The sequence below is a fragment of the Ictidomys tridecemlineatus genome, chromosome 16 (assembly GCF_052094955.1).
Source record: "Ictidomys tridecemlineatus isolate mIctTri1 chromosome 16, mIctTri1.hap1, whole genome shotgun sequence".
Lineage (NCBI taxonomy): Eukaryota > Metazoa > Chordata > Mammalia > Rodentia > Sciuridae > Ictidomys > Ictidomys tridecemlineatus.
Window position 1 is genome coordinate 13,037,490 of NC_135492.1, and position 13,385 is coordinate 13,050,874.

Genomic DNA, 13,385 nt, shown 5'->3' on the forward strand with positions numbered 1-13,385 from the left:
TGCATGCATAAGGCCCTGGGTTCTATCCCTAGCATGCACACACACACACACACACACACACACACACACACACACACACACACGAGAGAGAGAGAGAGAGAGAGAGAGAGAGAGAGAGAGAGAGAGAGAGAGAGAGAGAGAGAGAGAGAGAAAGACCTGTTTCTTTGTGATGTAACTTATTGGTGTTCTTTGCTAAACCATTCTCTTTATGTTAGATACTTAGATGTTCTCTTTGCTTTTAGTTACTTCTGATACCTTCTGCCTTAACTATTATATTCTTATGAACCTAATCGGGATACATTTTATTATTTGGAACTAAAAAAACTGATTTTCACAAAAGGAGGTTTTCTACTGTTTTATATATATAAAACAGTAGAATATATATATATATATATATATATAATATATATATATATTCTGATCATTCTAGTTTTGTATTTTGGATTTTGACTGTTATATTTTCAGCTTTTTACCCTACCCAATTTAAACTTGGTCAATTTGTTGGCTAGTTTCCTATCATTTGTTTTATCAAGTGAATGTAGTTTAATCAATTTTATGGTCCCATTCTATACTTTTCTACATCATTGATATTGGTTTCTTCAAAGTTTTCCAACAATGTCTCTGATTGGTGGTGGGAATAACTAGAAATTAAACTCAGGGCTACTGGAGTACTGAGCCTCATACACAGACCTTTTTTGTATTTGATTCAGTGTCAGGGCCTCACAGATTTGCTTAGTGCCTTGTTGCTGAGGATAGCTTTGAAGTTGAAATCTTCCAACCTCAGTCTCCAGAGCTAGTGGGATTCTAGGCTTAAGCCACCTTACCCAGCTAGATCTTGCATGTTTTAATTTGATGTCATTTTAAACTAGCAAATACAACTATGTTGTACTTACAGAAATATATTTTCATTCATTATGCAACTATTATTGTGGTAGCAATTTTTTTTTGGGGGGGTAATGTTTCTCTATAATTTTTCTGTTGTACTTTTTAAATTAAATATGTATTATGTTAATGTTATGTTATTGAAAGTGTTTTACAACATTTAATATTTTTGTACCTATGTAGTAACTAAAAGTGAATAAACTCATATTTCTTCAATCTTATATTACCCCAATGTAGCTAGTTTCAGACACACTTTTTACTGTTTGTACTCAAATTTTCATTTCATGATGAGTAGGCCAATGACAAATTATAGTTTCATTCAAAAATAAATATTTAATTGTATTTATTCAGGTTATCATCATATCTGATAAGCCTATAAAGAAAATAGTAGTGTGAATACTTCATAGGTGATTGTGAGTTGTTTTAGTAATTAATATGTTACCACAATGTGTCCATTAGAAACAGCTCATAATTTACTCAGTGTACATTCATTGTTCATTGAACAACCAGAAGAATTTCATCAGAGGATCAGTTCCATCCTGTATCTCCAGCTTAAGGGGCTCTGGTAAATGCTTGTTTTCATAAACCACTCTCAGTTTAGAAATAAGCGATAATCTGATACCCACCCACAAATTCTGTTTGGCCTATTCAAACCACTAGTACATGTAGCCAATTAGAAGCTATCCCTGCTCAAGGGACACTCAAGAAACTGAAATCTATAACCTGGCTCTACCTGATCTACTCACTCAAGAAATGTATCTCAGTTGATATGGTTTTTAATATTCATTGCAGAACTAGTAAAGAAAAATAATTTGCCTGAAACTAGATACAAATTATTGGTTATAAGTGTATGCCCACATACTATATATATATCAGTAAAATAAACAACAACAAAAAACACTTTCAGAGTTAGTTTATCCACTGAGAAACATCTCCAGCCCTATTTTATATTTTATTTAGAGACAGAGTTGCTTAATACCATGTTATTGCTGAGGCTGGCCTTGAACTCAGGATACTCCTTCCTCAACCTCTAGAGCCACTCAGATTACAGGCATGTGCTACTGCACCTGGCCCCAAATTTGTTTTCTTTTAAACAAGAAATATCTGTGGGTAGTTCTGACTGAGGCACAGGTGACTTCAGAAATCAGTGTCATTTCATCTCTCGCTTCTCATTTTATTTTCTGGCCTCCCCTGTAGCCATAGTTGGCAATAAGCTTTCTATGCTCACTTTCTAGTTATTTGTGGCCCTCTGAAAGTGTATGTCCAGATCAGCTAAAACCAACTTTGCAGGTTAAGAGCCTCTTGTTCAAAAGAGTTTATGCTATGACTTCCTGGTCTGGGTAACCTTTCTGACTCACCCCACATGGAGTGAAAAGCAGAAGGGGACTCCCAGGAAAAAACACAAGTAACTTCTGGAAGAAGAGAAAACAGACACTGGAGACAAATAGACTCCCTTCTGGTCTCCAAGGAAGCCATTGTCTATACTGTGGATCTGAGAATCTATGTTAGTTCATGACACTTTTCAAGCACTTATGGCTCAGGACATCCCCACTTTATAGATGAGGAGACTAGAGCTAACAGGGAGTTTAAACTTCCAGTCCAAAGCCACTGGCCTTGAACGTGATAGATCTGAATATGAAGACAAATTCAGACTGTTTCGAATCAGTCTTGACCTCCCAGCTCAAGACTAGTCTCCATCAAGTACAAGAAGATTATCATTTACATACAGGAGGAAGAGGGAAGGGAGAAAAGATAAAGATTCCCTGATAGAACTTCACATAGACCCTGTACTGGTAAGTTGGTTCCTGAGATTTCGAGGTTTCCTGCCTACTAATGACTTCTAGTGTTTGATAAACATATATATTTCCACATCACCTTTCCAATTTTGGCATTCATATTGATTTTTTGTTCACTTATTTTTCTTAATTCAACTTGCTTGGTATACTTAAAGAAATGTCCTCAAAATCTTAAGTGTTTGTGGCAATTTAAAATCAAAATGAGTAATGCTTGCCTCAAATAAATATTAGCTTTAAAATTCCATAAAAGAATTAAATGAAAGGCTAGCTATCTGTTCACCATTTAATATGATTCCACAACTTAGGTAGGGTCTCCAGAATCATTTTGAATAATTAGATCTACCAGGTCACAGAAGAACACAAATGACCACTATGCTCCTCCTCCACAAGCAGTTTTCCATTCCTGTAATTTCCTCTGCACTCTAAGAGCAAGGCTAAGGAAGTGCAGGTCCTCTAAACCAGGATCCTACAACAAATGTGGCCAAGTCTCCACACCTTTCCTCAGGCACTAGATCTTGGCCACTGCACCCTCTAGTTTCTGAACACATACTTTTATAGGTGTATAAATTTATTCAGTGGCCTTGATTTCTTCCAGCACTATTTTTTCCTCAATATTTTATAATGTTATAACTCCCATTTTATCTTTAGTGTGATTATTTCTTTATGTGCCCTGGAAAAAAGTCACCAGGTTTACAAGGTGTATCCAGGAAGCCAGGCAGTGTTAGGCCATGCACATCTTTTCCCACTTTTCTTCTGCCTATCTGCTGCACAAATGTATGTCTTAGATCAATTTTCAGGGGAAGACACAGAGGCCACCAACCCCAGAATGAAGAAGGGCCTTTGAGAGTAAGAACAAATACCAATCACTTTGAAGAGAAAAAAGTCAGTCCTCAGGGACCTGGTTTAGACCTTGCACAAACAGCTGGGACAGAGCTGTACTTGATCAATATTCCCTCATTCCTTGCACAAGTTTTTCTTTTATTCAACTGAGATTATTTCTATCCCAAATGACATTGATCTCCTTTCTCTAAGGACAGAGTGTGCAAACTTCTCATTCTAAAATTGTCTAGTCTCTCTGGAACAGCCATGTAGTCATTATTACTTTCTCTCACCTAGGAGATGAATCACATGACCTCCTAGAAGCAAATGATTCTATAGAAATAGAAATACAAAAAACTTGGAAAAAGGGGCTGGGGATGTGGCTCAAGCGGTAGCGCGCTCGCCTGGCATGCGTGCAGCCCGGGTTCGATCCTCAGCACCACGTACTGTGTCCACCAAAAACTAAAAAATAAATATTAAAAAAAATTCTCTCTCTCTCTCTCTCTCTCTCTTAAAAAAAAAAGAAAATAGTAGATTAATTAAAAAAAAAACAAAACTTGGAAAAAAAGGATCTAGAGAACCCACCACACCTTGCCTCATCCTGAAGACTCCAAGACATTTCATCCTGTGGATGGAGAAGGCTTCATGTGATTGCATAAACCAGAAGTCTGCTCATAAAGTACATTTCCTCTGTCTCAGAAAGTAATATGAAGTCATTGTGGCTTGAACTCTTTTCTCTCACAGTTGGCCACTCAGCTCCCTTCTGCTCAGCCCTTTATCACAACTGGGTTTGAGTCTGGCTCCTCTCTCAGTGCTGGTAAGGGTCATCCTTAGAAGGTCAATGCATCCCACCTGCTCAAAAAAATTTTTTTAAAGAGAGAGTAAGAGAGGGGAGAGAGAGAGAGAGAGAGAGAGAGAGAGAGAGAGAGAGAGAGAGAGAGAGAGAGAATTTTTAATATTTATTTTTTAGTTCTCGGCGGACACAACATCTTTGTTGGTATGTGGTGCTGAGGATCGAACCCGGGCCGCACGCATGCCAGGCGAGCGCGCTACCGCTTGAGCCAAATCCCCAGCCCTCAAAATTTGTACAACTACACCAGAACGATAGCTGAGTATTGGTGAGAGACACAAAGAGTCTAAGGAGCTGAGGTCCAAACAATTTAAGGACAAATATTCTCCCAAAAGCCTCGACTTCCAAGAAAGTGTGGTCTTGTTGAAAAGGGATGGGAGAGAACAGAAATCATTCCTCAATGAAGACCACTTCCTCTACACTCACTTATTATTTTATTATTTGGTGTAAGATGTTTATTATAATTATTTTCAGAATGGATAAAAACCAATCACCCAAGATAGCAATATGTCTGGGTATCTATGGTGCAACTATTCTACAAGCTCTTATGCAGACCTAAGAATGATGGTTTAAAAGTATGAATCTTTTAATTCAGATAATGTTTATATGTAAAAAAAATTGTTAATCACATGTCTGATGAGATCACTACTGTGCTAGTTGATGCTGCATTTCTTCAGCAAAATGTTTCAGCCCATATACAACTATAGTGGTCCTAGTGAACTTCTGGGCTAGTGCATACAAATATGGAAATACATGACTGAAGTATAATCCCTGTTTCCACTCAGTGCCTCAGAGTGGCTAGGGTTACTCAACTGTGGCCTGCATGCCCTATAGAGCTGTCCCTAAGAATTTATGCTAGGAAGCTCATCCAGATACCAAACCTGTCCTGCTTCATAGGAGGTGCCACACCAAGAATAATGACACTGCATTTTGCAGAGTGCATGTGGTCTTGAGGAATTTTTTTAAAAAAATTTAAGGCTTGGAATGGACATTCCTATGAGAATGAATGTGTCAGTGTTGTTTGAGGGTTGAGCCCTGACCCTAACCTCAGGGGGTTTACAATTCAGGATGATTATTCACAGGTCTTGCTCCTTCTCCAGTATTGTAAGAGAACTCAAGGTCACTAGTACCTGTCAAGTGCCACAACCACAGTTCTCTGTGTCTGTTTCTCTGTCTCTCTTCTTGCTGCCCACCTTTTTCATCAGGATCCCACAGGGAGTTTCTTCATCAGCACTGTGTAAAGCTATATTTGGCATGCCACTTGTTAACACTGGGATGAAACTAGAGATTCCTTGTTGGGGCTGCTACCTCTACTGGTCAGAAAATACAAAGAGAGTGTGGGTTATGTCTGCCATTACCAAGAGTATGTGGCAGCATTAATCTCAGCTCTTGGACCAATGTGCCCAAAAGGGGTGGCTGCATTAATTTACCCTTGAAAATTCAAGGGGATACTTACCTCAAGTTGTGATTTCCAGAGATACATGGCACACCATAGCTGGGAGCATCTTGGGCACATTGTTACCATTCACAGCTTGGCTTAGCTAGGGAACTGGTCTTTGGAGAAATGGCCCTTTCCTCTCCTAATCATCTGAGGACCAGGCCTGGTTTGGATTCACTTACACTTAATTGAGGAGGGTGTATTTTTTGGCCCCAATATGTTTTATTTCTTTCTTGCTCCCTACTTTTTTCCCTCTTCTCACCCTATATACATTTTTTCCATAATCATTGTCATCACAACAGTGTAAAAGTCATCCATGGACTCATGGTCGTGTGTCTTAAGCTTCAGAGTCAATCCTTCAAGTGAAATCTTGTCCACACTTCATAAATAAAGCAAAACTGGTTCCCAAAATGCCATAGATGCTGCTACCAAGAAGCAAACACCAAAAACACTGAGAAGGCAGCACCTCTAGCAATTAGAGAAATGCAAATTAAAACTACACTGAGCTACCATCTCATTCCAATTATAATGCCAATTATCAGAAATATAAGTAAAAGCAAATTTGGTGAGGATGTGGAAAAAAAGAAAACACTCAAACATTGTGGTGAGACTGCAAATTTGTGTAACCTGTCTGGAATGTATTATGGAGATTAAAAAAAAAACCTAGTATTTAACCCCCTCCTTTTGAACCAATTATCACATTCTTTAGTATATATATATGGCTTGATATCAGCATAATACAGTGACAAAATCACATCAATGTTTATAGCAAAACAATTCACAAGAGTTGAGCTATGGGACAAAGCTAGATGCTCATCAACTGATAAATGGATAAATTGTTGTATATATATAAATAATAAAATATTACTTATCCATAAAGACGAATGACTCTATGACATATCCCAGTAATTAAATGGATATGGAGACTCTTATTGTAAGCGAAACAAGAAAATAATAATAATAAAAAAAAATAGGTGCAATGTTTTTGCTGATATGTGGAGGCTAAACCACAATAAATGAGAGAGGAAAAGTAGAGAAGTTCAGTAGATTATCCAAAGAAGCCTTCAAGAAAGGTAGAATAGATAGGAATAGGAAAGACATTAGAATGAATAATTAGAACAATTATGAATTATTGTTTTAACTGGACAAAATATCATTATTTACTTTTCTGGTGCTGAGGCTTGAACCAGATCTTTACATGTGAGGCAAGCACTTTACCAACGTACTATATCCCAAGCTCGAAATAATTATGAATTATAAATAAGAGTTTCTATGCTTGTATAATTTCATCAAAATGGATTCTATGCCATGTAAACTTAAGAAGAACAACTAAAATAAATTAAAAAATGGTGAATAGGAACATGAAACAAATTGATAGAATAAAAGTCTGATAATTAAGTGTCTTTAGGTTCATTTCAGAATTTTCTCTATGTGGAGTCTCCCAAAGGTATACAGGCCTGAAAGAAAGGTAGAAGTTCAGGATGCTGCAAAGAGAAGAAGAAGGGACTGCACCCCTGCTGCATTGATATACAGGTGAAGGGATACAAATGAGTAGATAATCTCAAGGCCCCTCATGTTTAACTAGGGCAGAGAGGAGCAAGGTGCTTGATTATATATGAATTTAATGGCACATACATGGATATGTAAATAGAATTATAAAAATCTGGAATTAGTTTTCCTGGATTTACAATGAAAGCCATTATTTTCCTTGAAGAAAAAGATTCTTGACCCTCTTTGAACAATAAGTCTTGTCTGTATTATATGACTTTTTGCACCCCTGATATTTGTGGAACAAAATACAGAGCTCTCTTTTGAAACGTATCAAAACAAGCAGGCAGAGGTGAGAAGTTAGTAATGCTGTTTTTTTTTTCTTTGTAAAGTACAGAGTGTCCAGCTGCAATTATGGATGCACCCCTTGGCAGGGCCTTTTTGATTGTTGTAGAAAGGCAGGTGAGAACCCAGGTCCCAGGATCTAGGTGAGTGGCAGGAGCCAGAAAGATTGTCCAGGTTTGCCTTGTTCTGTGGAAACCTGCCATCATGTGGCCACCATAGGTATTTCTTTCCAAAAAATGTCTCACCGGTGAGCAAGGGAGGCCAGGGACAGCTGGATTTTACACATGTCTGTGCTCTCTGATGTCTCTTCTGTGCTAATCTTCTTATTCTTACTCCACATTAAACCACTTAGAGAAAAATCAGGCTCTAATTTGGACATCCACATCCAAATCTACTACAGTGCACCTGTCAAGCCTGCTGAAAGCACTCACCAATGTGGGCAAAAGGCAGTGTGTTTATTGGGCACTGAATATTTCTTTTCTGTTTCTACTTTTTTTGTTTTAGCTACATGCCCCAGGTAGCCCATGTATCAGTCAACTCTACTGGCCTTCCAGTTCTTTTACAAGATGTATTGATAACTTTCCAAAAAACTGAAAGGCCATATTCATTTGCATATGTTTAAATATATAGAAAATGAAGTCAGCACTCCAAAGAATGCTTTGTGATAGTCTTATTAAAGGAAGTGGCCCAGGTAATGAAGCTTTAAAGTCAACTTCAATTTTTTAGCATTAGAACCAAGTGGAACTTAGAACTCTAGTAACCAGGCACACACATTCCATAGAGGGTGCATTATTTATCTAATTTAAAGGGAGATGCACAAGATAAAGAGATGTTTTAATGATGTATTCAAACCTTCCAAGGTTCTAGACACAAAAATGTTCAGAGAACATTTGCATGTTGGCTCAGCCTTCACACCAGGACCTATGACTATCAGAAGGCATTTATGGGTAAAAGAGACCAGTTTAGAGAAGATCAATACAGGCAAGTCCTCATCTGGGATCACAGATGGAAAGTTTTTTGACCTTCGCCTTCTGTGTGTGTGTGTGTGGGGGGGGAAGTAATTGAGTGGCACCTTCAATGGCACAATTAGGTTATATCAGGACATGGGTGGTAGGGTGAATATTTAAATATTGGATTCTAGTTTTTTTTTTTTTTTCTGAAATAACTATCCAAAGACCTTATTCTGTAATCCAATGTGTGGAGGTCTATGCATGTATTCATCTATTTCTAATCTGTGTATAAATTTTTTCAGTGGGAATGTCATCTTTGGAAACAGCCAATATTAATTATTGTCGTACTTGTAAAACAAAATTTTTGCCAAGATCTTTGTAGACCATAATAAAGATACTTGTTAATTCTGTCTCCTGGGGAGAGAGGAAGTGCACCAGAAAACTCACAGTGATATCTATGGTGTAAGGTTAGCCAAGCCTTCTGGAGAATTGTCTCCTCAGAAGAAAAAAAAAGTTGAAGATGGCCAGAATATGCAGAACAAATACCCAAGATGAGGAATCTCCTAAACTCTAAGAATTTTACCACTTGAATAATCTACATGCCCATTCCAAAAGAATTTTAGATTGTTTTATTCTCCCTGATAACATAATAGATGTAAATCTTCAGATTATATATGTGGAGAAATTACAGAGAAATTATTTTCACTTTGTTGTCAGTGTTTATTGGGCACTTATATTTCTTTTCTGTGGCTACTGTTTTTGCTTTAACTACCTGCCCCAGGTAGCCCATGTACTGGCCTTCTAGTTTTTTATGAGACTTATATATGAACATCCTTATTAGGAAAGTTTTGACACAAAGAGAAGTGGGAGTTACACAAACAAAAGAGGTAAATGTAGTCTATATTGTTTTATGGATGTGCCAAACCAGAAAACAAGTCTCTATAGCCCCATCTGGTAAGAAGCTATGTCCTTGAATTCCTTTAGAATATTCTAGTAAGAAATTTATTTATTTATTTTTGCAGCAGGTCAGTCTTTCAATGCTGTTGGAATGTGATTTGATCCAATTATACATTCATTCAACCAAGGGGCAGAGACAGTGTATGTATATCCTAATTGGCTGCATCAGTGTAACAGGGATCTCATAAGACAATGAATAGATGGAGTTACACAGATATTTATTTGTCCTAATTCTTGAATTTTTACATCAAGATACTTGCTGGAATGATTTCCTTTGAGACTCACTCTTTGAGATGTAGATTGCCATCTTCTGTCTCCATGTGTGCAAGACATTTTCCTTGGCTTCACTGTGTCCTTAGAAAGCAGGTTGCTCTTAACATTAAAGCTTTAAATACAATTGATTATACCTGCTTGCACCATTTGCATATTAAGTGAACCAATTAAAATTATCAATAATTTGAAAAGAATATCCTCATTTAAGAGTCCTAACTCAGTCTTTAATAAAGAGCTATTTTGAGAATAGCTTGGTTATTTTTCAGCCAGTGCCCATGTAACATTATTCTTTGCAGCTAATTGTTCTGTTCTTCAATAGAAGTTTAGGTGTCACTCTTACTCCTAAATTATGATTAGCTTCTAGTATTAATTTAGCCAGGCCGGTTGTTTACTTGTACAGCTGTTGGCTTTCCCGTGTTTTTTTTTTTTATTGAGCTGTGTTTGATATTACTTTCTGTAATGATAAATCAGTAATCACTGTTTATTTCTCTTTATTCTTATATCTTATCAATTTTATTTACTTTTGTATAATTAGAGGTAATCTATTATAGAATAGTCACTTTGTGATTGGTTAAGCATTATTTCAAGGTTTTATTTCCTATCTCACATTCAAGAAATTTTAAAATGCCAGACAGGTTTTCTTTATTTCGAGATTTAAGTTGTTAACAATAATATTTGGTATACATTTTAAAAGATTGTATTTTTAATCTAAAGACAATATTCTGAATATAAAAGTTTTAAAAATAATAATTTTCAAAAGAATTATGAAAGCTTGTATTAAAATATATTTATGCAGCCAAGTGGCTTCACTTAGGTGAAGAATTTTTATGTAAGTGTAAGAAGATTTTGTTGAGTTTTGTTGTTGAAAGCAGATATTCCTAAGACAATATTCTGAATAGATTTTATTAAAATCATAAAAGTAACTGTGGCATAAACTTTTTTTCTCCCCTATCAGATCACCAATGGAATCACCTCTTTAAGCCCAGTTTGGTCATTTGTCCACCTTGGCCTCCAAATATTATTTGAATCTGGAGTATTTTTAAGGTTATTTAGCAAATATTTCCATTTTGGTTATTGAAACAGAAAACAAGCCTGAAATATATGTAAAAGTTATATTTAAAAATTCTAAAAGTACTAATAACCTTAGAAAATGTGATAACTGCTATCACTTTTTATTTTTTATGAAAAGTAATTTAGAAATACACTTTATATCAAATTCAATCATAAGAGATGCCTTTTTTGTTTGGGTGATACAAAAGAAAAGGAAAGAAAGAGAAAGGAAGGAAGGAAGAAAGGAAGGAAGGAAGGAAGGAAGAAAGGAAGGAAGGAAGGAAGAAAGAAAGAACTCAATACCTCATTGCCTTAGAAAATTGTTAGGCTGAGCAAATGGCAGTGCAGAGTTTTATAGAAATGTTCTGGCAAATACTACTCAGAGTTACTTGAGATTGAACTCACGGACACTAAATCACTGAGCTACAACCAACCCCATTTTTCTATTTTATATAGAGATAGGGTCTCACTGAGTTGCTCAGTGCCTTGTAATTCCTGAGGCTGAAATTGAAATTGTGATCCTCCTATCTCAGCCTCCTGAGCCACTGGGATTAAAGGCATTTTCCACCTTGGCCAGCTGTTTGTGGTTTCAATTTTGGGAATCACTCAGTGAGGTTGAGTTACACAACTCTGTTCCTTACGAATTCTATCTCTTTGCACTTTTTGGGATAAAATGTTCCATGAAACTTCCCCTTGTGTGTCCCCTATATAAGAATAAAAAAAATTCAGTGGCTGTCTCTCTTTCCATGGAAACTAAAGGTTGGAGAGCCATCCCAAAGTGTGAAATTGTACTTTTGTGTCTTATGTGCTTCTTTCACCGTTTTCTTATTTTTTGATATACTCAGAGTTGTGAAAACAGCACACGTCACCAACTCCATTGGCTAGCAATAGGAATATTTGTCTGGAAGCCTCCTACACATTGAAACATTACATCAGCTTTAAACTTCATCAGTCAGTTCACAGACACATCAGGAGTGAGAGTTTTTTTCTCAGGGAGAAGAACCTCTTCTTCATTCCTACTACTTGTTAATGTTATCTCATGTTGAACTTTTATGCTTACAGGTAATTTTTTTTTCAGTTTGAAGAGAAACAGTAAGTCTTATTTTCGAACTTGAAAAATTACTTAAATAGCCTACTAGTCATTTTAGTGGCTAGTATATATTGAGGACCTCTTGAAACATATCATTTTTAATTTCTCCAATTGGCTTCTGAGGCAAGTGTAATTAGTTTCGCTTACAATCCTTACAACTGCAGATTTGAGCTGATAACTTACCCAAGGGCACAAATAATGATCTAGGATTCCAACCCAGGTCTACACATCATGCTCTCTTCTGCATAAGCTTAATTCTTCTTTACAATTTACTCGCTGATCTTTTTTCATGCTCTTGATATTTTTTTCTCATATTGTTTTTCTTTTTCTTCTTTTATGTAGAAGATTGCCTTTCAATTTAAAAAAATTGAATTTTGGCTAAAGATGGAAAGGCATTTTACTTTTACTGCTGCCCAAATGGTTTGCAGGCAAAAATCATATGGCTTCGGATGTGTTCTGTACCACCAGAGGTTTCTTTAAAAAATCTAAAACATTTGACCAAAAGTTCATTGTGCAAAATAAAGCATTTTTATTCTTGTTATGTAGGTTATATTTAGATTAACCTCAGTTTGTGTAGCAGTGTCAGTTATTGGTGTAATTCAAAACTAGAATCAATAATATTTGTTTGGATAGGGTAATGGCAAGCAGCCATAGATAACACTTAGGATTTCTGGCCTGATCAACGATTAGGATAGATCTTTTTCTGAAATGATGAGACCCTTTTTATATTTATTTATTTGTTTGTTTATTTATTTACTTATTTTGAGATGCAAGTTTGTGTGTGTGTGTGTGTGTGTGTGTGTGTTGATGGTTATGTATGCAGTTTATTTTGGATATTTTAAATTTGAAATATATATTGATTATTGAATGTTTAGAGAGTTGTATGCATTAAATCCAAAGTAAACAAAGGTTAATTTTGGCATGTTAATAAAATTTAAAGTTTTTTTTACAAATCTTTAAAACATGTGAGGCAATAGGTACAGCTCACGGACTCCCATTGCATCAGGCATGATCTTATCTTGGAGTCACAGTGTTGGTTTTGGTTATATTTTGTAAAAATATTTTTTTGGAGTATATAGGGAGTTGTATATCTGAACAATAGAAGAGGACTCAGCAGTTCTAAGCGTTGCTATTTTGTTAGGAGAGCAAGTAAACAGTAAAATGGTTTCCCCAAAACATAAGTGCCTAATTTCTGAAAATTGTGAACGTGTTAGGTTACATGGAACAGGGGGAATTAAAGTCGAAGAAGCAGTGATAAAATGACAAAGATGGAAAGGAAGGATGAATGAAAAAAGGGAGTCTTCAAGTTAATGCGGCAAGATTTAGTATGTCTACCCTATATCAGGCACACACTCAAATGCTGGAATCTCTTTATCTTAACATATTGTTCACAGGCTTTAGCCCTGAGAGTCACATTTTAATGTATGTTATGTATATATTAAGAGGG